Raw genomic sequence first — 23,749 nt, forward strand, 5'->3', positions numbered from 1 at the left:
GCGGGAGGCCCGGGTTCGATTCCCGGCCAATGCAGGATGTTTTGAACATGTAATTTCGAGAAGTATGCAAACCCCTGAGGGAGAAATCTGTGCTCGATTGCCAGGCCAACAGAAATCTCAACTGACTCTTGAAAAATCTGACTTTGCTTTCATTTTCAGTTTGGACATTTACTCATTCTCAGAAGACTTTGGTGAATCCATTGTAGATGTCCAGTGTGTGAGGTGATTTACTTTGTGCAAGGCTTAAGTTGTTAAATGGGAAACGAGTAACCAACTAGTCATCGACAACTGTCTTGAGTTTGGCATTTGTGACAATGTCCTGGGACATCCCACAAACACGTCACCTTCTAACTACGAGTGTGTGGCCTGTGAGTGGTATAGAGCGAAATCGATTACATGTACGTTTTCGTGGGAGTCTCAGCTTTCCATAGAGGGGTCACAGTAGTTTCTAGCTCTAACCATTCAGTCTATACAGATGTTTTTGTTAGAAGTGTTAAAGCCCAACACTGCAAACGTATAGTTAGTACCAATGCTCCACGTTTTTTCAAACGTCCACCACACCAGCTCCTCGTTAGTATAGTGGTAGAATTCTCGCCTGCCACGCGGGAGGCCCGGGTTCGATTCCCGGCCAATGCAGGATGTTTTGAACATGTAATTTCGAGAAGTATGCAAACCCCTGAGGGAGAAATCTGTGCTCGATTGCCAGGCCAACAGAAATCTCAACTGACTCTTGAAAAATCTGACTTTGCTTTCATTTTCAGTTTGGACATTTACTCATTCTCAGAAGACTTTGGTGAATCCATTGTAGATGTCCAGTGTGTGAGGTGATTTACTTTGTGCAAGGCTTAAGTTGTTAAATGGGAAACGAGTAACCAACTAGTCATCGACAACTGTCTTGAGTTTGGCATTTGTGACAATGTCCTGGGACATCCCACAAACACGTCACCTTCTAACTACGAGTGTGTGGCCTGTGAGTGGTATAGAGCGAAATCGATTACATGTACGTTTTCGTGGGAGTCTCAGCTTTCCATAGAGGGGTCACAGTAGTTTCTAGCTCTAACCATTCAGTCTATACAGATGTTTTTGTTAGAAGTGTTAAAGCCCAACACTGCAAACGTATAGTTAGTACCAATGCTCCACGTTTTTTCAAACGTCCACCACACCAGCTCCTCGTTAGTATAGTGGTGAGTATCCCCGCCTGTCACGCGGGAGACCGGGGTTCAATTCCCCGACGGGGAGAAAGGACTGCTTTTTTTTTAGGGTGAACAATGTAGCTGAGCCCACTATGTGAAAAATATGCTTGGAGATAAAGCTTTATGATACGATTTTCCAGCATTATCTCAGTATTCCAAGGCATTGGTTGTTCAGTGGTAGAATTCTCGCCTGCCACGCGGGAGGCCCGGGTTCGATTCCCGGCCAATGCAGGATGTTTTGAACATGTAATTTCGAGAAGTATGCAAACCCCTGAGGGAGAAATCTGTGCTCGATTGCCAGGCCAACAGAAATCTCAACTGACTCTTGAAAAATCTGACTTTGCTTTCATTTTCAGTTTGGACATTTACTCATTCTCAGAAGACTTTGGTGAATCCATTGTAGATGTCCAGTGTGTGAGGTGATTTACTTTGTGCAAGGCTTAAGTTGTTAAATGGGAAACGAGTAACGACAACTGTCTTGAGTTTGGCATTTGTGACAATGTCCTGGGACATCCCACAAACACGTCACCTTCTAACTACGAGTGTGTGGCCTGTGAGTGGTATAGAGCGAAATCGATTACATGTACGTTTTCGTGGGAGTCTCAGCTTTCCATAGAGGGGTCACAGTAGTTTCTAGCTCGAACCATTCAGTCTATACAGATGTTTTTGTTAGAAGTGTTAAAGCCCAACACTGCAAAAGTATAGTTAGTACCAATGCTCCACGTTTTTTCAAACGTCCACCACACCAGCTCCTCGTTAGTATAGTGGTGAGTATCCCCGCCTGTCACGCGGGAGACCGGGGTTCAATTCCCCGACGGGGAGAAAGGACTGCTTTTTTTTTAGGGTGAACAATGTAGCTGAGCCCACTATGCGAAAAATATGCTTGGAGATAAAGCTTTATGATACGATTTTCCAGCATTATCTCAGTATTCCAAGGCATTGGTTGTTCAGTGGTAGAATTCTCGCCTGCCACGCGGGAGGCCCGGGTTCGATTCCCGGCCAATGCAGGATGTTTTGAACATGTAATTTCGAGAAGTATGCAAACCCCTGAGGGAGAAATCTGTGCTCGATTGCCAGGCCAACAGAAATCTCAACTGACTCTTGAAAAATCTGACTTTGCTTTCATTTTCAGTTTGGACATTTACTCATTCTCAGAAGACTTTGGTGAATCCATTGTAGATGTCCAGTGTGTGAGGTGATTTACTTTGTGCAAGGCTTAAGTTGTTAAATGGGAAACGAGTAACGACAACTGTCTTGAGTTTGGCATTTGTGACAATGTCCTGGGACATCCCACAAACACGTCACCTTCTAACTACGAGTGTGTGGCCTGTGAGTGGTATAGAGCGAAATCGATTACATGTACGTTTTCGTGAGAGTCTCAGCTTTCCATAGAGGGGTCACAGTAGTTTCTAGCTCTAACCATTCAGTCTATACAGATGTTTTTGTTAGAAGTGTTAAAGCCCAACACTGCAAACGTATAGTTAGTACCAATGCTCCACGTTTTTTCAAACGTCCACCACACCAGCTCCTCGTTAGTATAGTGGTGAGTATCCCCGCCTGTCATGCGGGAGACCGGGGTTCAATTCCCCGACGGGGAGAAAGGACTGTTTTTTTTTTAGGGTGAACAATGTAGCTGAGCCCACTATGCGAAAAATATGCTTGGAGATAAAGCTTTATGATACGATTTTCCAGCATTATCTCAGTATTCCAAGGCATTGGTTGTTCAGTGGTAGAATTCTCGCCTGCCACGCGGGAGGCCCGGGTTCGATTCCCGGCCAATGCAGGATGTTTAGAACATGTAATTTCGAGAAGTATGCAAACCCCTGAGGGAGAAATCTGTGCTCGATTGCCAGGCCAACAGAAATCTCAACTGACTCTTGAAAAATCTGACTTTGCTTTCATTTTCAGTTTGGACATTTACTCATTCTCAGAAGACTTTGGTGAATCCATTGTAGATGTCCAGTGTGTGAGGTGATTTACTTTGTGCAAGGCTTAAGTTGTTAAATGGGAAACGAGTAACGACAACTGTCTTGAGTTTGGCATTTGTGACAATGTCCTGGGACATCCCACAAACACGTCACCTTCTAACTACGAGTGTGTGGCCTGTGAGTGGTATAGAGCGAAATCGATTACATGTACGTTTTCGTGAGAGTCTCAGCTTTCCATAGAGGGGTCACAGTAGTTTCTAGCTCTAACCATTCAGTCTATACAGATGTTTTTGTTAGAAGTGTTAAAGCCCAACACTGCAAACGTATAGTTAGTACCAATGCTCCACGTTTTTTCAAACGTCCACCACACCAGCTCCTCGTTAGTATAGTGGTGAGTATCCCCGCCTGTCACGCGGGAGACCGGGGTTCAATTCCCCGACGGGGAGAAAGGACTGCTTTTTTTTTAGGGTGAACAATGTAGCTGAGCCCACTATGCGAAAAATATGCTTGGAGATAAAGCTTTATGATACGATTTTCCAGCATTATCTCAGTATTCCAAGGCATTGGTTGTTCAGTGGTAGAATTCTCGCCTGCCACGCGGGAGGCCCGGGTTCGATTCCCGGCCAATGCAGGATGTTTTGAACATGTAATTTCGAGAAGTATGCAAACCCCTGAGGGAGAAATCTGTGCTCGATTGCCAGGCCAACAGAAATCTCAACTGACTCTTGAAAAATCTGACTTTGCTTTCATTTTCAGTTTGGACATTTACTCATTCTCAGAAGACTTTGGTGAATCCATTGTAGATGTCCAGTGTGTGAGGTGATTTACTTTGTGCAAGGCTTAAGTTGTTAAATGGGAAACGAGTAACCAACTAGTCATCGACAACTGTCTTGAGTTTGGCATTTGTGACAATGTCCTGGGACATCCCACAAACACGTCACCTTCTAACTACGAGTGTGTGGCCTGTGAGTGGTATAGAGCGAAATCGATTACATGTACGTTTTCGTGAGAGTCTCAGCTTTCCATAGAGGGGTCACAGTAGTTTCTAGCTCTAACCATTCAGTCTATACAGATGTTTTTGTTAGAAGTGTTAAAGCCCAACACTGCAAACGTATAGTTAGTACCAATGCTCCACGTTTTTTCAAACGTCCACCACACCAGCTCCTCGTTAGTATAGTGGTGAGTATCCCCGCCTGTCACGCGGGAGACCGGGGTTCAATTCCCCGACGGGGAGAAAGGACTGCTTTTTTTTTAGGGTGAACAATGTAGCTGAGCCCACTATGCGAAAAATATGCTTGGAGATAAAGCTTTATGATACGATTTTCCAGCATTATCTCAGTATTCCAAGGCATTGGTTGTTCAGTGGTAGAATTCTCGCCTGCCACGCGGGAGGCCTGGGTTCGATTCCCGGCCAATGCAGGATGTTTTGAACATGTAATTTCGAGAAGTATGCAAACCCCTGAGGGAGAAATCTGTGCTCGATTGCCAGGCCAACAGAAATCTCAACTGACTCTTGAAAAATCTGACTTTGCTTTCATTTTCAGTTTGGACATTTACTCATTCTCAGAAGACTTTGGTGAATCCATTGTAGATGTCCAGTGTGTGAGGTGATTTACTTTGTGCAAGGCTTAAGTTGTTAAATGGGAAACGAGTAACCAACTAGTCATCGACAACTGTCTTGAGTTTGGCATTTGTGACAATGTCCTGGGACATCCCACAAACACGTCACCTTCTAACTACGAGTGTGTGGCCTGTGAGTGGTATAGAGCGAAATCGATTACATGTACGTTTTCGTGAGAGTCTCAGCTTTCCATAGAGGGGTCACAGTAGTTTCTAGCTCTAACCATTCAGTCTATACAGATGTTTTTGTTAGAAGTGTTAAAGCCCAACACTGCAAACGTATAGTTAGTACCAATGCTCCACGTTTTTTCAAACGTCCACCACACCAGCTCCTCGTTAGTATAGTGGTGAGTATCCCCGCCTGTCACGCGGGAGACCGGGGTTCAATTCCCCGACGGGGAGAAAGGACTGCTTTTTTTTTAGGGTGAACAATGTAGCTGAGCCCACTATGCGAAAAATATGCTTGGAGATAAAGCTTTATGATACGATTTTCCAGCATTATCTCAGTATTCCAAGGCATTGGTTGTTCAGTGGTAGAATTCTCGCCTGCCACGCGGGAGGCCTGGGTTCGATTCCCGGCCAATGCAGGATGTTTTGAACATGTAATTTCGAGAAGTATGCAAACCCCTGAGGGAGAAATCTGTGCTCGATTGCCAGGCCAACAGAAATCTCAACTGACTCTTGAAAAATCTGACTTTGCTTTCATTTTCAGTTTGGACATTTACTCATTCTCAGAAGACTTTGGTGAATCCATTGTAGATGTCCAGTGTGTGAGGTGATTTACTTTGTGCAAGGCTTAAGTTGTTAAATGGGAAACGAGTAACCAACTAGTCATCGACAACTGTCTTGAGTTTGGCATTTGTGACAATGTCCTGGGACATCCCACAAACACGTCACCTTCTAACTACGAGTGTGTGGCCTGTGAGTGGTATAGAGCGAAATCGATTACATGTACGTTTTCGTGAGAGTCTCAGCTTTCCATAGAGGGGTCACAGTAGTTTCTAGCTCTAACCATTCAGTCTATACAGATGTTTTTGTTAGAAGTGTTAAAGCCCAACACTGCAAACGTATAGTTAGTACCAATGCTCCACGTTTTTTCAAACGTCCACCACACCAGCTCCTCGTTAGTATAGTGGTGAGTATCCCCGCCTGTCACGCGGGAGACCGGGGTTCAATTCCCCGACGGGGAGAAAGGACTGCTTTTTTTTTAGGGTGAACAATGTAGCTGAGCCCACTATGCGAAAAATATGCTTGGAGATAAAGCTTTATGATACGATTTTCCAGCATTATCTCAGTATTCCAAGGCATTGGTTGTTCAGTGGTAGAATTCTCGCCTGCCACGCGGGAGGCCCGGGTTCGATTCCCGGCCAATGCAGGATGCTTTGAACATGTAATTTCGAGAAGTATGCAAACCCCTGAGGGAGAAATCTGTGCTCGATTGCCAGGCCAACAGAAATCTCAACTGACTCTTGAAAAATCTGACTTTGCTTTCATTTTCAGTTTGGACATTTACTCATTCTCAGAAGACTTTGGTGAATCCATTGTAGATGTCCAGTGTGTGAGGTGATTTACTTTGTGCAAGGCTTAAGTTGTTAAATGGGAAACGAGTAACCAACTAGTCATCGACAACTGTCTTGAGTTTGGCATTTGTGACAATGTCCTGGGACATCCCACAAACACGTCACCTTCTAACTACGAGTGTGTGGCCTGTGAGTGGTATAGAGCGAAATCGATTACATGTACGTTTTCGTGAGAGTCTCAGCTTTCCATAGAGGGGTCACAGTAGTTTCTAGCTCTAACCATTCAGTCTATACAGATGTTTTTGTTAGAAGTGTTAAAGCCCAACACTGCAAACGTATAGTTAGTACCAATGCTCCACGTTTTTTCAAACATCCACCACACCAGCTCCTCGTTAGTATAGTGGTGAGTATCCCCGCCTGTCACGCGGGAGACCGGGGTTCAATTCCCCGACGGGGAGAAAGGACTGCTTTTTTTTTAGGGTGAACAATGTAGCTGAGCCCACTATGCGAAAAATATGCTTGGAGATAAAGCTTTATGATACGATTTTCCAGCATTATCTCAGTATTCCAAGGCATTGGTTGTTCAGTGGTAGAATTCTCGCCTGCCACGCGGGAGGCCCGGGTTCTATTCCCGGCCAATGCAGGATGTTTTGAACATGTAATTTCGAGAAGTATGCAAACCCCTGAGGGAGAAATCTGTGCTCGATTGCCAGGCCAACAGAAATCTCAACTGACTCTTGAAAAATCTGACTTTGCTTTCATTTTCAGTTTGGACATTTACTCATTCTCAGAAGACTTTGGTGAATCCATTGTAGATGTCCAGTGTGTGAGGTGATTTACTTTGTGCAAGGCTTAAGTTGTTAAATGGGAAACGAGTAACCAACTAGTCATCGACAACTGTCTTGAGTTTGGCATTTGTGACAATGTCCTGGGACATCCCACAAACACGTCACCTTCTAACTACGAGTGTGTGGCCTGTGAGTGGTATAGAGCGAAATCGATTACATGTACGTTTTCGTGAGAGTCTCAGCTTTCCATAGAGGGGTCACAGTAGTTTCTAGCTCTAACCATTCAGTCTATACAGATGTTTTTGTTAGAAGTGTTAAAGCCCAACACTGCAAACGTATAGTTAGTACCAATGCTCCACGTTTTTTCAAACATCCACCACACCAGCTCCTCGTTAGTATAGTGGTGAGTATCCCCGCCTGTCACGCGGGAGACCGGGGTTCAATTCCCCGACGGGGAGAAAGGACTGCTTTTTTTTTTAGGGTGAACAATGTAGCTGAGCCCACTATGCGAAAAATATGCTTGGAGATAAAGCTTTATGATACGATTTCCAGCATTATCTCAGTATTCCAAGGCATTGGTTGTTCAGTGGTAGAATTCTCGCCTGCCACGCGGGAGGCCCGGGTTCGATTCCCGGCCAATGCAGGATGTTTTGAACATGTAATTTCGAGAAGTATGCAAACCCCTGAGGGAGAAATCTGTGCTCGATTGCCAGGCCAACAGAAATCTCAACTGACTCTTGAAAAATCTGACTTTGCTTTCATTTTCAGTTTGGACATTTACTCATTCTCAGAAGACTTTGGTGAATCCATTGTAGATGTCCAGTGTGTGAGGTGATTTACTTTGTGCAAGGCTTAAGTTGTTAAATGGGAAACGAGTAACCAACTAGTCATCGACAACTGTCTTGAGTTTGGCATTTGTGACAATGTCCTGGGACATCCCACAAACACGTCACCTTCTAACTACGAGTGTGTGGCCTGTGAGTGGTATAGAGCGAAATCGATTACATGTACGTTTTCGTGAGAGTCTCAGCTTTCCATAGAGGGGTCACAGTAGTTTCTAGCTCTAACCATTCAGTCTATACAGATGTTTTTGTTAGAAGTGTTAAAGCCCAACACTGCAAACGTATAGTTAGTACCAATGCTCCACGTTTTTTCAAACGTCCACCACACCAGCTCCTCGTTAGTATAGTGGTGAGTATCCCCGCCTGTCACGCGGGAGACCGGGGTTCAATTCCCCGACGGGGAGAAAGGACTGCTTTTTTTTTAGGGTGAACAATGTAGCTGAGCCCACTATGCGAAAAATATGCTTGGAGATAAAGCTTTATGATACGATTTTCCAGCATTATCTCAGTATTCCAAGGCATTGGTTGTTCAGTGGTAGAATTCTCGCCTGCCACGCGGGAGGCCCGGGTTCGATTCCCGGCCAATGCAGGATGTTTTGAACATGTAATTTCGAGAAGTATGCAAACCCCTGAGGGAGAAATCTGTGCTCGATTGCCAGGCCAACAGAAATCTCAACTGACTCTTGAAAAATCTGACTTTGCTTTCATTTTCAGTTTGGACATTTACTCATTCTCAGAAGACTTTGGTGAATCCATTGTAGATGTCCAGTGTGTGAGGTGATTTACTTTGTGCAAGGCTTAAGTTGTTAAATGGGAAACGAGTAACCAACTAGTCATCGACAACTGTCTTGAGTTTGGCATTTGTGACAATGTCCTGGGACATCCCACAAACACGTCACCTTCTAACTACGAGTGTGTGGCCTGTGAGTGGTATAGAGCGAAATCGATTACATGTACGTTTTCGTGAGAGTCTCAGCTTTCCATAGAGGGGTCACAGTAGTTTCTAGCTCTAACCATTCAGTCTATACAGATGTTTTTGTTAGAAGTGTTAAAGCCCAACACTGCAAACGTATAGTTAGTACCAATGCTCCACGTTTTTTCAAACGTCCACCACACCAGCTCCTCGTTAGTATAGTGGTGAGTATCCCCGCCTGTCACGCGGGAGACCGGGGTTCAATTCCCCGACGGGGAGAAAGGACTGCTTTTTTTTTAGGGTGAACAATGTAGCTGAGCCCACTATGCGAAAAATATGCTTGGAGATAAAGCTTTATGATACGATTTTCCAGCATTATCTCAGTATTCCAAGGCATTGGTTGTTCAGTGGTAGAATTCTCGCCTGCCACGCGGGAGGCCCGGGTTCGATTCCCGGCCAATGCAGGATGTTTTGAACATGTAATTTCGAGAAGTATGCAAACCCCTGAGGGAGAAATCTGTGCTCGATTGCCAGGCCAACAGAAATCTCAACTGACTCTTGAAAAATCTGACTTTGCTTTCATTTTCAGTTTGGACATTTACTCATTCTCAGAAGACTTTGGTGAATCCATTGTAGATGTCCAGTGTGTGAGGTGATTTACTTTGTGCAAGGCTTAAGTTGTTAAATGGGAAACGAGTAACCAACTAGTCATCGACAACTGTCTTGAGTTTGGCATTTGTGACAATGTCCTGGGACATCCCACAAACACGTCACCTTCTAACTACGAGTGTGTGGCCTGTGAGTGGTATAGAGCGAAATCGATTACATGTACGTTTTCGTGAGAGTCTCAGCTTTCCATAGAGGGGTCACAGTAGTTTCTAGCTCTAACCATTCAGTCTATACAGATGTTTTTGTTAGAAGTGTTAAAGCCCAACACTGCAAACGTATAGTTAGTACCAATGCTCCACGTTTTTTCAAACGTCCACCACACCAGCTCCTCGTTAGTATAGTGGTGAGTATCCCCGCCTGTCACGCGGGAGACCGGGGTTCAATTCCCCGACGGGGAGAAAGGACTGCTTTTTTTTTAGGGTGAACAATGTAGCTGAGCCCACTATGCGAAAAATATGCTTGGAGATAAAGCTTTATGATACGATTTTCCAGCATTATCTCAGTATTCCAAGGCATTGGTTGTTCAGTGGTAGAATTCTCGCCTGCCACGCGGGAGGCCCGGGTTCGATTCCCGGCCAATGCAGGATGTTTTGAACATGTAATTTCGAGAAGTATGCAAACCCCTGAGGGAGAAATCTGTGCTCGATTGCCAGGCCAACAGAAATCTCAACTGACTCTTGAAAAATCTGACTTTGCTTTCATTTTCAGTTTGGACATTTACTCATTCTCAGAAGACTTTGGTGAATCCATTGTAGATGTCCAGTGTGTGAGGTGATTTACTTTGTGCAAGGCTTAAGTTGTTAAATGGGAAACGAGTAACCAACTAGTCATCGACAACTGTCTTGAGTTTGGCATTTGTGACAATGTCCTGGGACATCCCACAAACACGTCACCTTCTAACTACGAGTGTGTGGCCTGTGAGTGGTATAGAGCGAAATCGATTACATGTACGTTTTCGTGAGAGTCTCAGCTTTCCATAGAGGGGTCACAGTAGTTTCTAGCTCTAACCATTCAGTCTATACAGATGTTTTTGTTAGAAGTGTTAAAGCCCAACACTGCAAACGTATAGTTAGTACCAATGCTCCACGTTTTTTCAAACATCCACCACACCAGCTCCTCGTTAGTATAGTGGTGAGTATCCCCGCCTGTCACGCGGGAGACCGGGGTTCAATTCCCCGACGGGGAGAAAGGACTGCTTTTTTTTTTAGGGTGAACAATGTAGCTGAGCCCACTATGCGAAAAATATGCTTGGAGATAAAGCTTTATGATACGATTTCCAGCATTATCTCAGTATTCCAAGGCATTGGTTGTTCAGTGGTAGAATTCTCGCCTGCCACGCGGGAGGCCCGGGTTCGATTCCCGGCCAATGCAGGATGTTTTGAACATGTAATTTCGAGAAGTATGCAAACCCCTGAGGGAGAAATCTGTGCTCGATTGCCAGGCCAACAGAAATCTCAACTGACTCTTGAAAAATCTGACTTTGCTTTCATTTTCAGTTTGGACATTTACTCATTCTCAGAAGACTTTGGTGAATCCATTGTAGATGTCCAGTGTGTGAGGTGATTTACTTTGTGCAAGGCTTAAGTTGTTAAATGGGAAACGAGTAACCAACTAGTCATCGACAACTGTCTTGAGTTTGGCATTTGTGACAATGTCCTGGGACATCCCACAAACACGTCACCTTCTAACTACGAGTGTGTGGCCTGTGAGTGGTATAGAGCGAAATCGATTACATGTACGTTTTCGTGAGAGTCTCAGCTTTCCATAGAGGGGTCACAGTAGTTTCTAGCTCTAACCATTCAGTCTATACAGATGTTTTTGTTAGAAGTGTTAAAGCCCAACACTGCAAACGTATAGTTAGTACCAATGCTCCACGTTTTTTCAAACATCCACCACACCAGCTCCTCGTTAGTATAGTGGTGAGTATCCCCGCCTGTCACGCGGGAGACCGGGGTTCAATTCCCCGACGGGGAGAAAGGACTGCTTTTTTTTTTAGGGTGAACAATGTAGCTGAGCCCACTATGCGAAAAATATGCTTGGAGATAAAGCTTTATGATACGATTTCCAGCATTATCTCAGTATTCCAAGGCATTGGTTGTTCAGTGGTAGAATTCTCGCCTGCCACGCGGGAGGCCCGGGTTCGATTCCCGGCCAATGCAGGATGTTTTGAACATGTAATTTCGAGAAGTATGCAAACCCCTGAGGGAGAAATCTGTGCTCGATTGCCAGGCCAACAGAAATCTCAACTGACTCTTGAAAAATCTGACTTTGCTTTCATTTTCAGTTTGGACATTTACTCATTCTCAGAAGACTTTGGTGAATCCATTGTAGATGTCCAGTGTGTGAGGTGATTTACTTTGTGCAAGGCTTAAGTTGTTAAATGGGAAACGAGTAACCAACTAGTCATCGACAACTGTCTTGAGTTTGGCATTTGTGACAATGTCCTGGGACATCCCACAAACGCGTCACCTTCTAACTACGAGTGTGTGGCCTGTGAGTGGTATAGAGCGAAATCGATTACATGTACGTTTTCGTGAGAGTCTCAGCTTTCCATAGAGGGGTCACAGTAGTTTCTAGCTCTAACCATTCAGTCTATACAGATGTTTTTGTTAGAAGTGTTAAAGCCCAACACTGCAAACGTATAGTTAGTACCAATGCTCCACGTTTTTTCAAACGTTCACCACACCAGCTCCTCGTTAGTATAGTGGTGAGTATCCCTGCCTGTCACGCGGGAGACCGGGGTTCAATTCCCCGACGGGGAGAAAGGACTGCTTTTTTTTTTAGGGTGAACAATGTAGCTGAGCCCACTTTGCGAAAAATATGCTTGGAGATAAAGCTTTATGATACGATTTCCAGCATTATCTCAGTATTCCAAGTCATTGGTTGTTCAGTGGTAGAATTCTCGCCTGCCACGCGGGAGGCCCGGGTTCGATTCCCGGCCAATGCAGGATGTTTTGAACATGTAATTTCGAGAAGTATGCAAACCCCTGAGGGAGAAATCTGTGCTCGATTGCCAGGCCAACAGAAATCTCAACTGACTCTTGAAAAATCTGACTTTGCTTTCATTTTCAGTTTGGACATTTACTCATTCTCAGAAGACTTTGGTGAATCCATTGTAGATGTCCAGTGTGTGAGGTGATTTACTTTGTGCAAGGCTTAAGTTGTTAAATGGGAAACGAGTAACCAACTAGTCATCGACAACTGTCTTGAGTTTGGCATTTGTGACAATGTCCTGGGACATCCCACAAACACGTCACCTTCTAACTACGAGTGTGTGGTCTGTGAGTGGTATAGAGCGAAATCGATTACATGTACGTTTTCGTGAGAGTCTCAGCTTTCCATTGAGGGGTCACAGTAGTTTCTAGCTCTAACCATTCAGTCTATACAGATGTTTTTGTTAGAAGTGTTAAAGCCCAACACTGCAAACGTATAGTTAGTACCAATGCTCCACGTTTTTTCAAACGTCCACCACACCAGCTCCTCGTTAGTATAGTGGTGAGTATCCCCGCCTGTCACGCGGGAGACCGGGGTTCAATTCCCCGACGGGGAGAAAGGACTGCTTTTTTTTTTAGGGTGAACAATGTAGCTGAGCCCACTATGCGAAAAATATGCTTGGAGATAAAGCTTTATGATACGATTTCCAGCATTATCTCAGTATTCCAAGGCATTGGTTGTTCAGTGGTAGAATTCTCGCCTGCCACGCGGGAGGCCGGGTTCGATTCCCGGCCAATGCAGGATGTTTTGAACATGTAATTTCGAGAAGTATGCAAACCCCTGAGGGAGAAATCTGTGCTCGATTGCCAGGCCAACAGAAATCTCAACTGACTCTTGAAAAATCTGACTTTGCTTTCATTTTCAGTTTGGACATTTACTCATTCTCAGAAGACTTTGGTGAATCCATTGTAGATGTCCAGTGTGTGAGATGATTTACTTTGTGCAAGGCTTAAGTTGTTAAATGGGAAACGAGTAACCAACTAGTCATCGACAACTGTCTTGAGTTTGGCATTTGTGACAATGTCCTGGGACATCCCACAAACGCGTCACCTTCTAACTACGAGTGTGTGGCCTGTGAGTGGTATAGAGCGAAATCGATTACATGTACGTTTTCGTGAGAGTCTCAGCTTTCCATAGAGGGGTCACAGTAGTTTCTAGCTCTAACCATTCAGTCTATACAGATGTTTTTGTTAGAAGTGTTAAAGCCCAACACTGCAAACGTATAGTTAGTACCAATGCTCCACGTTTTTTCAAACGTCCACCACACCAGCTCCTCGTTAGTATAGTGGTGAGTATCCCCGCCTGTCACGCGGGAGACCGGGGTTCAATTCCCCGACGGGGAGAAAGGACTGCTTTTTTTTTTAGGGTGAACAATGTAGCTGAGCCCACTATGCGAAAAATATGCTTGGAGATAAAGCTTTATGATACGATTTCCAGCATTATCTCAGTATTCCAAGGCATTGGTTGTTCAGTGGTAGAATTCTCGCCTGCCACGCGGGAGGCCGGGTTCGATTCCCGGCCAATGCAGGATGTTTTGAACATGTAATTTCGAGAAGTATGCAAACCCCTGAGGGAGAAATCTGTGCTCGATTGCCAGGCCAACAGAAATCTCAACTGACTCTTGAAAAATCTGACTTTGCTTTCATTTTCAGTTTGGACATTTACTCATTCTCAGAAGACTTTGGTGAATCCATTGTAGATGTCCAGTGTGTGAGATGATTTACTTTGTGCAAGGCTTAAGTTGTTAAATGGGAAACGAGTAACCAACTAGTCATCGACAACTGTCTTGAGTTTGGCATTTGTGACAATGTCCTGGGACATCCCACAAACGCGTCACCTTCTAACTACGAGTGTGTGGCCTGTGAGTGGTATAGAGCGAAATCGATTACATGTACGTTTTCGTGAGAGTCTCAGCTTTCCATAGAGGGGTCACAGTAGTTTCTAGCTCTAACCATTCAGTCTATACAGATGTTTTTGTTAGAAGTGTTAAAGCCCAACACTGCAAACGTATAGTTAGTACCAATGCTCCACGTTTTTTCAAACGTCCACCACACCAGCTCCTCGTTAGTATAGTGGTGAGTATCCCCGCCTGTCACGCGGGAGACCGGGGTTCAATTCCCCGACGGGGAGAAAGGACTGCTTTTTTTTTTAGGGTGAACAATGTAGCTGAGCCCACTATGCGAAAAATATGCTTGGAGATAAAGCTTTATGATACGATTTCCAGCATTATCTCAGTATTCCAAGGCATTGGTTGTTCAGTGGTAGAATTCTCGCCTGCCACGCGGGAGGCCGGGTTCGATTCCCGGCCAATGCAGGATGTTTTGAACATGTAATTTCGAGAAGTATGCAAACCCCTGAGGGAGAAATCTGTGCTCGATTGCCAGGCCAACAGAAATCTCAACTGACTCTTGAAAAATCTGACTTTGCTTTCATTTTCAGTTTGGACATTTACTCATTCTCAGAAGACTTTGGTGAATCCATTGTAGATGTCCAGTGTGTGAGATGATTTACTTTGTGCAAGGCTTAAGTTGTTAAATGGGAAACGAGTAACCAACTAGTCATCGACAACTGTCTTGAGTTTGGCATTTGTGACAATGTCCTGGGACATCCCACAAACGCGTCACCTTCTAACTACGAGTGTGTGGCCTGTGAGTGGTATAGAGCGAAATCGATTACATGTACGTTTTCGTGAGAGTCTCAGCTTTCCATAGAGGGGTCACAGTAGTTTCTAGCTCTAACCATTCAGTCTATACAGATGTTTTTGTTAGAAGTGTTAAAGCCCAACACTGCAAACGTATAGTTAGTACCAATGCTCCACGTTTTTTCAAACGTCCACCACACCAGCTCCTCGTTAGTATAGTGGTGAGTATCCCCGCCTGTCACGCGGGAGACCGGGGTTCAATTCCCCGACGGGGAGAAAGGACTGCTTTTTTTTTTAGGGTGAACAATGTAGCTGAGCCCACTATGCGAAAAATATGCTTGGAGATAAAGCTTTATGATACGATTTCCAGCATTATCTCAGTATTCCAAGGCATTGGTTGTTCAGTGGTAGAATTCTCGCCTGCCACGCGGGAGGCCGGGTTCGATTCCCGGCCAATGCAGGATGTTTTGAACATGTAATTTCGAGAAGTATGCAAACCCCTGAGGGAGAAATCTGTGCTCGATTGCCAGGCCAACAGAAATCTCAACTGACTCTTGAAAAATCTGACTTTGCTTTCATTTTCAGTTTGGACATTTACTCATTCTCAGAAGACTTTGGTGAATCCATTGTAGATGTCCAGTGTGTGAGATGATTTACTTTGTGCAAGGCTTAAGTTGTTAAATGGGAAACGAGTAACCAACTAGTCATCGACAACTGTCTTGAGTTTGGCATTTGTGACAATGTCCTGGGACATCCCACAAACACGTCACCTTCTAACTACGAGTGTGTGGCCTGTGAGTGGTATAGAGCGAAATCGATTACATGTACGTTTTCGTGAGAGTCTCAGCTTTCCATAGAGGGGTCACAGTAGTTTCTAGCTCTAACCATTCAGTCTATACAGATGTTTTTGTTAGAAGTGTTAAAGCCCAACACTGCAAACGTATAGTTAGTACCAATGCTCCACGTTTTTTCAAACGTTCACCACACCAGCTCCTCGTTAGTATAGTGGTGAGTATCCCTGCCTGTCACGCGGGAGACCGGGGTTCAATTCCCCGACGGGGAGAAAGGACTGCTTTTTTTTTTAGGGTGAACAATGTAGCTGAGCCCACTTTGCGAAAAATATGCTTGGAGATAAAGCTTTATGATACGATTTCCAGCATTATCTCAGTATTCCAAGTCATTGGTTGTTCAGTGGTAGAATTCTCGCCTGCCACGCGGGAGGCCCGGGTTCGATTCCCGGCCAATGCAGGATGTTTTGAACATGTAATTTCGAGAAGTATGCAAACCCCTGAGGGAGAAATCTGTGCTCGATTGCCAGGCCAACAGAAATCTCAACTGACTCTTGAAAAATCTGACTTTGCTTTCATTTTCAGTTTGGACATTTACTCATTCTCAGAAGACTTTGGTGAATCCATTGTAGATGTCCAGTGTGTGAGGTGATTTACTTTGTGCAAGGCTTAAGTTGTTAAATGGGAAACGAGTAACCAACTAGTCATCGACAACTGTCTTGAGTTTGGCATTTGTGACAATGTCCTGGGACATCCCACAAACACGTCACCTTCTAACTACGAGTGTGTGGCCTGTGAGTGGTATAGAGCGAAATCGATTACATGTACGTTTTCGTGAGAGTCTCAGCTTTCCATTGAGGGGTCACAGTAGTTTCTAGCTCTAACCATTCAGTCTATACAGATGTTTTTGTTAGAAGTGTTAAAGCCCAACACTGCAAACGTATAGTTAGTACCAATGCTCCACGTTTTTTCAAACGTCCACCACACCAGCTCCTCGTTAGTATAGTGGTGAGTATCCCCGCCTGTCACGCGGGAGACCGGGGTTCAATTCCCCGACGGGGAGAAAGGACTGCTTTTTTTTTTAGGGTGAACAATGTAGCTGAGCCCACTATGCGAAAAATATGCTTGGAGATAAAGCTTTATGATACGATTTCCAGCATTATCTCAGTATTCCAAGGCATTGGTTGTTCAGTGGTAGAATTCTCGCCTGCCACGCGGGAGGCCGGGTTCGATTCCCGGCCAATGCAGGATGTTTTGAACATGTAATTTCGAGAAGTATGCAAACCCCTGAGGGAGAAATCTGTGCTCGATTGCCAGGCCAACAGAAATCTCAACTGACTCTTGAAAAATCTGACTTTGCTTTCATTTTCAGTTTGGACATTTACTCATTCTCAGAAGACTTTGGTGAATCCATTGTAGATGTCCAGTGTGTGAGATGATTTACTTTGTGCAAGGCTTAAGTTGTTAAATGGGAAACGAGTAACCAACTAGTCATCGACAACTGTCTTGAGTTTGGCATTTGTGACAATGTCCTGGGACATCCCACAAACGCGTCACCTTCTAACTACGAGTGTGTGGCCTGTGAGTGGTATAGAGCGAAATCGATTACATGTACGTTTTCGTGAGAGTCTCAGCTTTCCATAGAGGGGTCACAGTAGTTTCTAGCTCTAACCATTCAGTCTATACAGATGTTTTTGTTAGAAGTGTTAAAGCCCAACACTGCAAACGTATAGTTAGTACCAATGCTCCACGTTTTTTCAAACGTCCACCACACCAGCTCCTCGTTAGTATAGTGGTGAGTATCCCCGCCTGTCACGCGGGAGACCGGGGTTCAATTCCCCGACGGGGAGAAAGGACTGCTTTTTTTTTTAGGGTGAACAATGTAGCTGAGCCCACTATGCGAAAAATATGCTTGGAGATAAAGCTTTATGATACGATTTCCAGCATTATCTCAGTATTCCAAGGCATTGGTTGTTCAGTGGTAGAATTCTCGCCTGCCACGCGGGAGGCCGGGTTCGATTCCCGGCCAATGCAGGATGTTTTGAACATGTAATTTCGAGAAGTATGCAAACCCCTGAGGGAGAAATCTGTGCTCGATTGCCAGGCCAACAGAAATCTCAACTGACTCTTGAAAAATCTGACTTTGCTTTCATTTTCAGTTTGGACATTTACTCATTCTCAGAAGACTTTGGTGAATCCATTGTAGATGTCCAGTGTGTGAGATGATTTACTTTGTGCAAGGCTTAAGTTGTTAAATGGGAAACGAGTAACCAACTAGTCATCGACAACTGTCTTGAGTTTGGCATTTGTGACAATGTCCTGGGACATCCCACAAACGCGTCACCTTCTAACTACGAGTGTGTGGCCTGTGAGTGGTATAGAGCGAAATCGATTACATGTACGTTTTCGTGAGAGTCTCAGCTTTCCATAGAGGGGTCACAGTAGTTTCTAGCTCTAACCATTCAGTCTATACAGATGTTTTTGTTAGAAGTGTTAAAGCCCAACACTGCAAACGTATAGTTAGTACCAATGCTCCACGTTTTTTCAAACGTCCACCACACCAGCTCCTCGTTAGTATAGTGGTGAGTATCCCCGCCTGTCACGCGGGAGACCGGGGTTCAATTCCCCGACGGGGAGAAAGGACTGCTTTTTTTTTTAGGGTGAACAATGTAGCTGAGCCCACTATGCGAAAAATATGCTTGGAGATAAAGCTTTATGATACGATTTCCAGCATTATCTCAGTATTCCAAGGCATTGGTTGTTCAGTGGTAGAATTCTCGCCTGCCACGCGGGAGGCCGGGTTCGATTCCCGGCCAATGCAGGATGTTTTGAACATGTAATTTCGAGAAGTATGCAAACCCCTGAGGGAGAAATCTGTGCTCGATTGCCAGGCCAACAGAAATCTCAACTGACTCTTGAAAAATCTGACTTTGCTTTCATTTTCAGTTTGGACATTTACTCATTCTCAGAAGACTTTGGTGAATCCATTGTAGATGTCCAGTGTGTGAGATGATTTACTTTGTGCAAGGCTTAAGTTGTTAAATGGGAAACGAGTAACCAACTAGTCATCGACAACTGTCTTGAGTTTGGCATTTGTGACAATGTCCTGGGACATCCCACAAACGCGTCACCTTCTAACTACGAGTGTGTGGCCTGTGAGTGGTATAGAGCGAAATCGATTACATGTACGTTTTCGTGAGAGTCTCAGCTTTCCATAGAGGGGTCACAGTAGTTTCTAGCTCTAACCATTCAGTCTATACAGATGTTTTTGTTAGAAGTGTTAAAGCCCAACACTGCAAACGTATAGTTAGTACCAATGCTCCACGTTTTTTCAAACGTCCACCACACCAGCTCCTCGTTAGTATAGTGGTGAGTATCCCCGCCTGTCACGCGGGAGACCGGGGTTCAATTCCCCGACGGGGAGAAAGGACTGCTTTTTTTTTTAGGGTGAACAATGTAGCTGAGCCCACTATGCGAAAAATATGCTTGGAGATAAAGCTTTATGATACGATTTCCAGCATTATCTCAGTATTCCAAGGCATTGGTTGTTCAGTGGTAGAATTCTCGCCTGCCACGCGGGAGGCCGGGTTCGATTCCCGGCCAATGCAGGATGTTTTGAACATGTAATTTCGAGAAGTATGCAAACCCCTGAGGGAGAAATCTGTGCTCGATTGCCAGGCCAACAGAAATCTCAACTGACTCTTGAAAAATCTGACTTTGCTTTCATTTTCAGTTTGGACATTTACTCATTCTCAGAAGACTTTGGTGAATCCATTGTAGATGTCCAGTGTGTGAGATGATTTACTTTGTGCAAGGCTTAAGTTGTTAAATGGGAAACGAGTAACCAACTAGTCATCGACAACTGTCTTGAGTTTGGCATTTGTGACAATGTCCTGGGACATCCCACAAACGCGTCACCTTCTAACTACGAGTGTGTGGCCTGTGAGTGGTATAGAGCGAAATCGATTACATGTACGTTTTCGTGAGAGTCTCAGCTTTCCATAGAGGGGTCACAGTAGTTTCTAGCTCTAACCATTCAGTCTATACAGATGTTTTTGTTAGAAGTGTTAAAGCCCAACACTGCAAACGTATAGTTAGTACCAATGCTCCACGTTTTTTCAAACGTCCACCACACCAGCTCCTCGTTAGTATAGTGGTGAGTATCCCCGCCTGTCACGCGGGAGACCGGGGTTCAATTCCCCGACGGGGAGAAAGGACTGCTTTTTTTTTTAGGGTGAACAATGTAGCTGAGCCCACTATGCGAAAAATATGCTTGGAGATAAAGCTTTATGATACGATTTCCAGCATTATCTCAGTATTCCAAGGCATTGGTTGTTCAGTGGTAGAATTCTCGCCTGCCACGCGGGAGGCCGGGTTCGATTCCCGGCCAATGCAGGATGTTTTGAACATGTAATTTCGAGAAGTATGCAAACCCCTGAGGGAGAAATCTGTGCTCGATTGCCAGGCCAACAGAAATCTCAACTGACTCTTGAAAAATCTGACTTTGCTTTCATTTTCAGTTTGGACATTTACTCATTCTCAGAAGACTTTGGTGAATCCATTGTAGATGTCCAGTGTGTGAGATGATTTACTTTGTGCAAGGCTTAAGTTGTTAAATGGGAAACGAGTAACCAACTAGTCATCGACAACTGTCTTGAGTTTGGCATTTGTGACAATGTCCTGGGACATCCCACAAACACGTCACCTTCTAACTACGAGTGTGTGGCCTGTGAGTGGTATAGAGCGAAATCGATTACATGTACGTTTTCGTGAGAGTCTCAGCTTTCCATTGAGGGGTCACAGTAGTTTCTAGCTCTAACCATTCAGTCTATACAGATGTTTTTGTTAGAAGTGTTAAAGCCCAACACTGCAAACGTATAGTTAGTACCAATGCTCCACGTTTTTTCAAACGTCCACCACACCAGCTCCTCGTTAGTATAGTGGTGAGTATCCCCACCTGTCACGCGGGAGACCGGGGTTCAATTCCCCGACGGGGAGAAAGGACTGCTTTTTTTTTTAGGGTGAACAATGTAGCTGAGCCCACTATGCGAAAAATATGCTTGGAGATAAAGCTTTATGATACGATTTCCAGCATTATCTCAGTATTCCAAGTCATTGGTTGTTCAGTGGTAGAATTCTCGCCTGCCACGCGGGAGGCCCGGGTTCGATTCCCGGCCAATGCAGGATGTTTTGAACATGTAATTTCGAGAAGTATGCAAACCCCTGAGGGAGAAATCTGTGCTCGATTGCCAGGCCAACAGAAATCTCAACTGACTCTTGAAAAATCTGACTTTGCTTTCATTTTCAGTTTGGACATTTACTCATTCTCAGAAGACTTTGGTGAATCCATTGTAGATGTCCAGTGTGTGAGATGATTTACTTTGTGCAAGGCTTAAGTTGTTAAATGGGAAACGAGTAACCAACTAGTCATCGACAACTGTCTTGAGTTTGGCATTTGTGACAATGTCCTGGGACATCCCACAAACGCGTCACCTTCTAACTACGAGTGTGTGGCCTGTGAGTGGTATAGAGCGAAATCGATTACATGTACGTTTTCGTGAGAGTCTCAGCTTTCCATAGAGGGGTCACTGGTCATTGGTCAGTTAGTACCAATGCTCCACGTTTTTTCAAACGTCCACCACACCAGCTCCTCGTTAGTATAGTGGTGAGTATCCCCGCCTGTCACGCGGGAGACCGGGGTTCAATTCCCCGACGGGGAGAAAGGACTGCTTTTTTTTTTAGGGTGAACAATGTAGCTGAGCCCACTATGCGAAAAATATGCTTGGAGATAAAGCTTTATGATACGATTTCCAGCATTATCTCAGTATTCCAAGGCATTGGTTGTTCAGTGGTAGAATTCTCGCCTGCCACGCGGGAGGCCGGGTTCGATTCCCGGCCAATGCAGGATGTTTTGAACATGTAATTTCGAGAAGTATGCAAACCCCTGAGGGAGAAATCTGTGCTCGATTGCCAGGCCAACAGAAATCTCAACTGACTCTTGAAAAATCTGACTTTGCTTTCATTTTCAGTTTGGACATTTACTCATTCTCAGAAGACTTTGGTGAATCCATTGTAGATGTCCAGTGTGTGAGATGATTTACTTTGTGCAAGGCTTAAGTTGTTAAATGGGAAACGAGTAACCAACTAGTCATCGACAACTGTCTTGAGTTTGGCATTTGTGACAATGTCCTGGGACATCCCACAAACGCGTCACCTTCTAACTACGAGTGTGTGGCCTGTGAGTGGTATAGAGCGAAATCGATTACATGTACGTTTTCGTGAGAGTCTCAGCTTTCCATAGAGGGGTCACAGTAGTTTCTAGCTCTAACCATTCAGTCTATACAGATGTTTTTGTTAGAAGTGTTAAAGCCCAACACTGCAAACGTATAGTTAGTACCAATGCTCCACGTTTTTTCAAACGTCCACCACACCAGCTCCTCGTTAGTATAGTGGTGAGTATCCCCGCCTGTCACGCGGGAGACCGGGGTTCAATTCCCCGACGGGGAGAAAGGACTGCTTTTTTTTTTAGGGTGAACAATGTAGCTGAGCCCACTATGCGAAAAATATGCTTGGAGATAAAGCTTTATGATACGATTTCCAGCATTATCTCAGTATTCCAAGGCATTGGTTGTTCAGTGGTAGAATTCTCGCCTGCCACGCGGGAGGCCGGGTTCGATTCCCGGCCAATGCAGGATGTTTTGAACATGTAATTTCGAGAAGTATGCAAACCCCTGAGGGAGAAATCTGTGCTCGATTGCCAGGCCAACAGAAATCTCAACTGACTCTTGAAAAATCTGACTTTGCTTTCATTTTCAGTTTGGACATTTACTCATTCTCAGAAGACTTTGGTGAATCCATTGTAGATGTCCAGTGTGTGAGATGATTTACTTTGTGCAAGGCTTAAGTTGTTAAATGGGAAACGAGTAACCAACTAGTCATCGACAACTGTCTTGAGTTTGGCATTTGTGACAATGTCCTGGGACATCCCACAAACGCGTCACCTTCTAACTACGAGTGTGTGGCCTGTGAGTGGTATAGAGCGAAATCGATTACATGTACGTTTTCGTGAGAGTCTCAGCTTTCCATAGAGGGGTCACAGTAGTTTCTAGCTCTAACCATTCAGTCTATACAGATGTTTTTGTTAGAAGTGTTAAAGCCCAACACTGCAAACGTATAGTTAGTACCAATGCTCCACGTTTTTTCAAACGTCCACCACACCAGCTCCTCGTTAGTATAGTGGTGAGTATCCCCGCCTGTCACGCGGGAGACCGGGGTTCAATTCCCCGACGGGGAGAAAGGACTGCTTTTTTTTTTAGGGTGAACAATGTAGCTGAGCCCACTATGCGAAAAATATGCTTGGAGATAAAGCTTTATGATACGATTTCCAGCATTATCTCAGTATTCCAAGGCATTGGTTGTTCAGTGGTAGAATTCTCGCCTGCCACGCGGGAGGCCGGGTTCGATTCCCGGCCAATGCAGGATGTTTTGAACATGTAATTTCGAGAAGTATGCAAACCCCTGAGGGAGAAATCTGTGCTCGATTGCCAGGCCAACAGAAATCTCAACTGACTCTTGAAAAATCTGACTTTGCTTTCATTTTCAGTTTGGACATTTACTCATTCTCAGAAGACTTTGGTGAATCCATTGTAGATGTCCAGTGTGTGAGATGATTTACTTTGTGCAAGGCTTAAGTTGTTAAATGGGAAACGAGTAACCAACTAGTCATCGACAACTGTCTTGAGTTTGGCATTTGTGACAATGTCCTGGGACATCCCACAAACGCGTCACCTTCTAACTACGAGTGTGTGGCCTGTGAGTGGTATAGAGCGAAATCGATTACATGTACGTTTTCG

General features: G+C 44.6%; 36 non-coding genes across 36 annotated transcripts; all 36 read left to right on the forward strand.

The window, feature by feature from the left end:
- The first annotated feature begins 1,167 nt into the window (after positions 1-1,167).
- Positions 1,168-1,239, forward strand: trnad-guc. Its single transcript has one exon. It is a non-coding gene; the product is annotated as a tRNA-Asp (tRNA).
- Positions 1,240-1,353: 114 nt separating this feature from the next.
- trnag-gcc lies at positions 1,354-1,424 on the forward strand. The gene has a single exon. It is a non-coding gene; the product is annotated as a tRNA-Gly (tRNA).
- A 519-nt stretch (positions 1,425-1,943) lies between these two features.
- Positions 1,944-2,015, forward strand: trnad-guc. Its single transcript has one exon. It is a non-coding gene; the product is annotated as a tRNA-Asp (tRNA).
- Positions 2,016-2,129: 114 nt separating this feature from the next.
- Positions 2,130-2,200, forward strand: trnag-gcc. Its single transcript has one exon. It is a non-coding gene; the product is annotated as a tRNA-Gly (tRNA).
- A 705-nt stretch (positions 2,201-2,905) lies between these two features.
- On the forward strand, positions 2,906-2,976 carry trnag-gcc. Its single transcript has one exon. It is a non-coding gene; the product is annotated as a tRNA-Gly (tRNA).
- Positions 2,977-3,495: 519 nt separating this feature from the next.
- On the forward strand, positions 3,496-3,567 carry trnad-guc. Its single transcript has one exon. It is a non-coding gene; the product is annotated as a tRNA-Asp (tRNA).
- Positions 3,568-3,681: 114 nt separating this feature from the next.
- trnag-gcc lies at positions 3,682-3,752 on the forward strand. The gene has a single exon. It is a non-coding gene; the product is annotated as a tRNA-Gly (tRNA).
- Positions 3,753-4,283: 531 nt separating this feature from the next.
- On the forward strand, positions 4,284-4,355 carry trnad-guc. The gene has a single exon. It is a non-coding gene; the product is annotated as a tRNA-Asp (tRNA).
- A 716-nt stretch (positions 4,356-5,071) lies between these two features.
- Positions 5,072-5,143, forward strand: trnad-guc. Its single transcript has one exon. It is a non-coding gene; the product is annotated as a tRNA-Asp (tRNA).
- Positions 5,144-5,859: 716 nt separating this feature from the next.
- Positions 5,860-5,931, forward strand: trnad-guc. The gene has a single exon. It is a non-coding gene; the product is annotated as a tRNA-Asp (tRNA).
- A 114-nt stretch (positions 5,932-6,045) lies between these two features.
- On the forward strand, positions 6,046-6,116 carry trnag-gcc. Its single transcript has one exon. It is a non-coding gene; the product is annotated as a tRNA-Gly (tRNA).
- A 531-nt stretch (positions 6,117-6,647) lies between these two features.
- trnad-guc lies at positions 6,648-6,719 on the forward strand. Its single transcript has one exon. It is a non-coding gene; the product is annotated as a tRNA-Asp (tRNA).
- A 716-nt stretch (positions 6,720-7,435) lies between these two features.
- On the forward strand, positions 7,436-7,507 carry trnad-guc. The gene has a single exon. It is a non-coding gene; the product is annotated as a tRNA-Asp (tRNA).
- Positions 7,508-7,621: 114 nt separating this feature from the next.
- Positions 7,622-7,692, forward strand: trnag-gcc. Its single transcript has one exon. It is a non-coding gene; the product is annotated as a tRNA-Gly (tRNA).
- A 531-nt stretch (positions 7,693-8,223) lies between these two features.
- trnad-guc lies at positions 8,224-8,295 on the forward strand. The gene has a single exon. It is a non-coding gene; the product is annotated as a tRNA-Asp (tRNA).
- Positions 8,296-8,409: 114 nt separating this feature from the next.
- On the forward strand, positions 8,410-8,480 carry trnag-gcc. The gene has a single exon. It is a non-coding gene; the product is annotated as a tRNA-Gly (tRNA).
- A 531-nt stretch (positions 8,481-9,011) lies between these two features.
- Positions 9,012-9,083, forward strand: trnad-guc. The gene has a single exon. It is a non-coding gene; the product is annotated as a tRNA-Asp (tRNA).
- A 114-nt stretch (positions 9,084-9,197) lies between these two features.
- trnag-gcc lies at positions 9,198-9,268 on the forward strand. Its single transcript has one exon. It is a non-coding gene; the product is annotated as a tRNA-Gly (tRNA).
- A 531-nt stretch (positions 9,269-9,799) lies between these two features.
- trnad-guc lies at positions 9,800-9,871 on the forward strand. Its single transcript has one exon. It is a non-coding gene; the product is annotated as a tRNA-Asp (tRNA).
- Positions 9,872-9,985: 114 nt separating this feature from the next.
- Positions 9,986-10,056, forward strand: trnag-gcc. Its single transcript has one exon. It is a non-coding gene; the product is annotated as a tRNA-Gly (tRNA).
- A 531-nt stretch (positions 10,057-10,587) lies between these two features.
- trnad-guc lies at positions 10,588-10,659 on the forward strand. Its single transcript has one exon. It is a non-coding gene; the product is annotated as a tRNA-Asp (tRNA).
- A 114-nt stretch (positions 10,660-10,773) lies between these two features.
- trnag-gcc lies at positions 10,774-10,844 on the forward strand. Its single transcript has one exon. It is a non-coding gene; the product is annotated as a tRNA-Gly (tRNA).
- A 531-nt stretch (positions 10,845-11,375) lies between these two features.
- trnad-guc lies at positions 11,376-11,447 on the forward strand. The gene has a single exon. It is a non-coding gene; the product is annotated as a tRNA-Asp (tRNA).
- Positions 11,448-11,561: 114 nt separating this feature from the next.
- trnag-gcc lies at positions 11,562-11,632 on the forward strand. The gene has a single exon. It is a non-coding gene; the product is annotated as a tRNA-Gly (tRNA).
- Positions 11,633-12,951: 1,319 nt separating this feature from the next.
- On the forward strand, positions 12,952-13,023 carry trnad-guc. The gene has a single exon. It is a non-coding gene; the product is annotated as a tRNA-Asp (tRNA).
- A 715-nt stretch (positions 13,024-13,738) lies between these two features.
- Positions 13,739-13,810, forward strand: trnad-guc. The gene has a single exon. It is a non-coding gene; the product is annotated as a tRNA-Asp (tRNA).
- Positions 13,811-14,525: 715 nt separating this feature from the next.
- Positions 14,526-14,597, forward strand: trnad-guc. Its single transcript has one exon. It is a non-coding gene; the product is annotated as a tRNA-Asp (tRNA).
- Positions 14,598-15,312: 715 nt separating this feature from the next.
- On the forward strand, positions 15,313-15,384 carry trnad-guc. The gene has a single exon. It is a non-coding gene; the product is annotated as a tRNA-Asp (tRNA).
- A 1,503-nt stretch (positions 15,385-16,887) lies between these two features.
- On the forward strand, positions 16,888-16,959 carry trnad-guc. Its single transcript has one exon. It is a non-coding gene; the product is annotated as a tRNA-Asp (tRNA).
- Positions 16,960-17,674: 715 nt separating this feature from the next.
- trnad-guc lies at positions 17,675-17,746 on the forward strand. The gene has a single exon. It is a non-coding gene; the product is annotated as a tRNA-Asp (tRNA).
- A 715-nt stretch (positions 17,747-18,461) lies between these two features.
- On the forward strand, positions 18,462-18,533 carry trnad-guc. The gene has a single exon. It is a non-coding gene; the product is annotated as a tRNA-Asp (tRNA).
- A 715-nt stretch (positions 18,534-19,248) lies between these two features.
- Positions 19,249-19,320, forward strand: trnad-guc. The gene has a single exon. It is a non-coding gene; the product is annotated as a tRNA-Asp (tRNA).
- A 715-nt stretch (positions 19,321-20,035) lies between these two features.
- On the forward strand, positions 20,036-20,107 carry trnad-guc. The gene has a single exon. It is a non-coding gene; the product is annotated as a tRNA-Asp (tRNA).
- Positions 20,108-21,544: 1,437 nt separating this feature from the next.
- Positions 21,545-21,616, forward strand: trnad-guc. The gene has a single exon. It is a non-coding gene; the product is annotated as a tRNA-Asp (tRNA).
- A 715-nt stretch (positions 21,617-22,331) lies between these two features.
- On the forward strand, positions 22,332-22,403 carry trnad-guc. The gene has a single exon. It is a non-coding gene; the product is annotated as a tRNA-Asp (tRNA).
- A 715-nt stretch (positions 22,404-23,118) lies between these two features.
- Positions 23,119-23,190, forward strand: trnad-guc. Its single transcript has one exon. It is a non-coding gene; the product is annotated as a tRNA-Asp (tRNA).
- The last annotated feature ends 559 nt before the right edge of the window (positions 23,191-23,749 follow it).

This window comes from Oncorhynchus mykiss, unplaced genomic scaffold (assembly GCF_013265735.2).
Source record: "Oncorhynchus mykiss isolate Arlee unplaced genomic scaffold, USDA_OmykA_1.1 un_scaffold_291, whole genome shotgun sequence".
Classification (NCBI taxonomy): domain Eukaryota; kingdom Metazoa; phylum Chordata; class Actinopteri; order Salmoniformes; family Salmonidae; genus Oncorhynchus; species Oncorhynchus mykiss.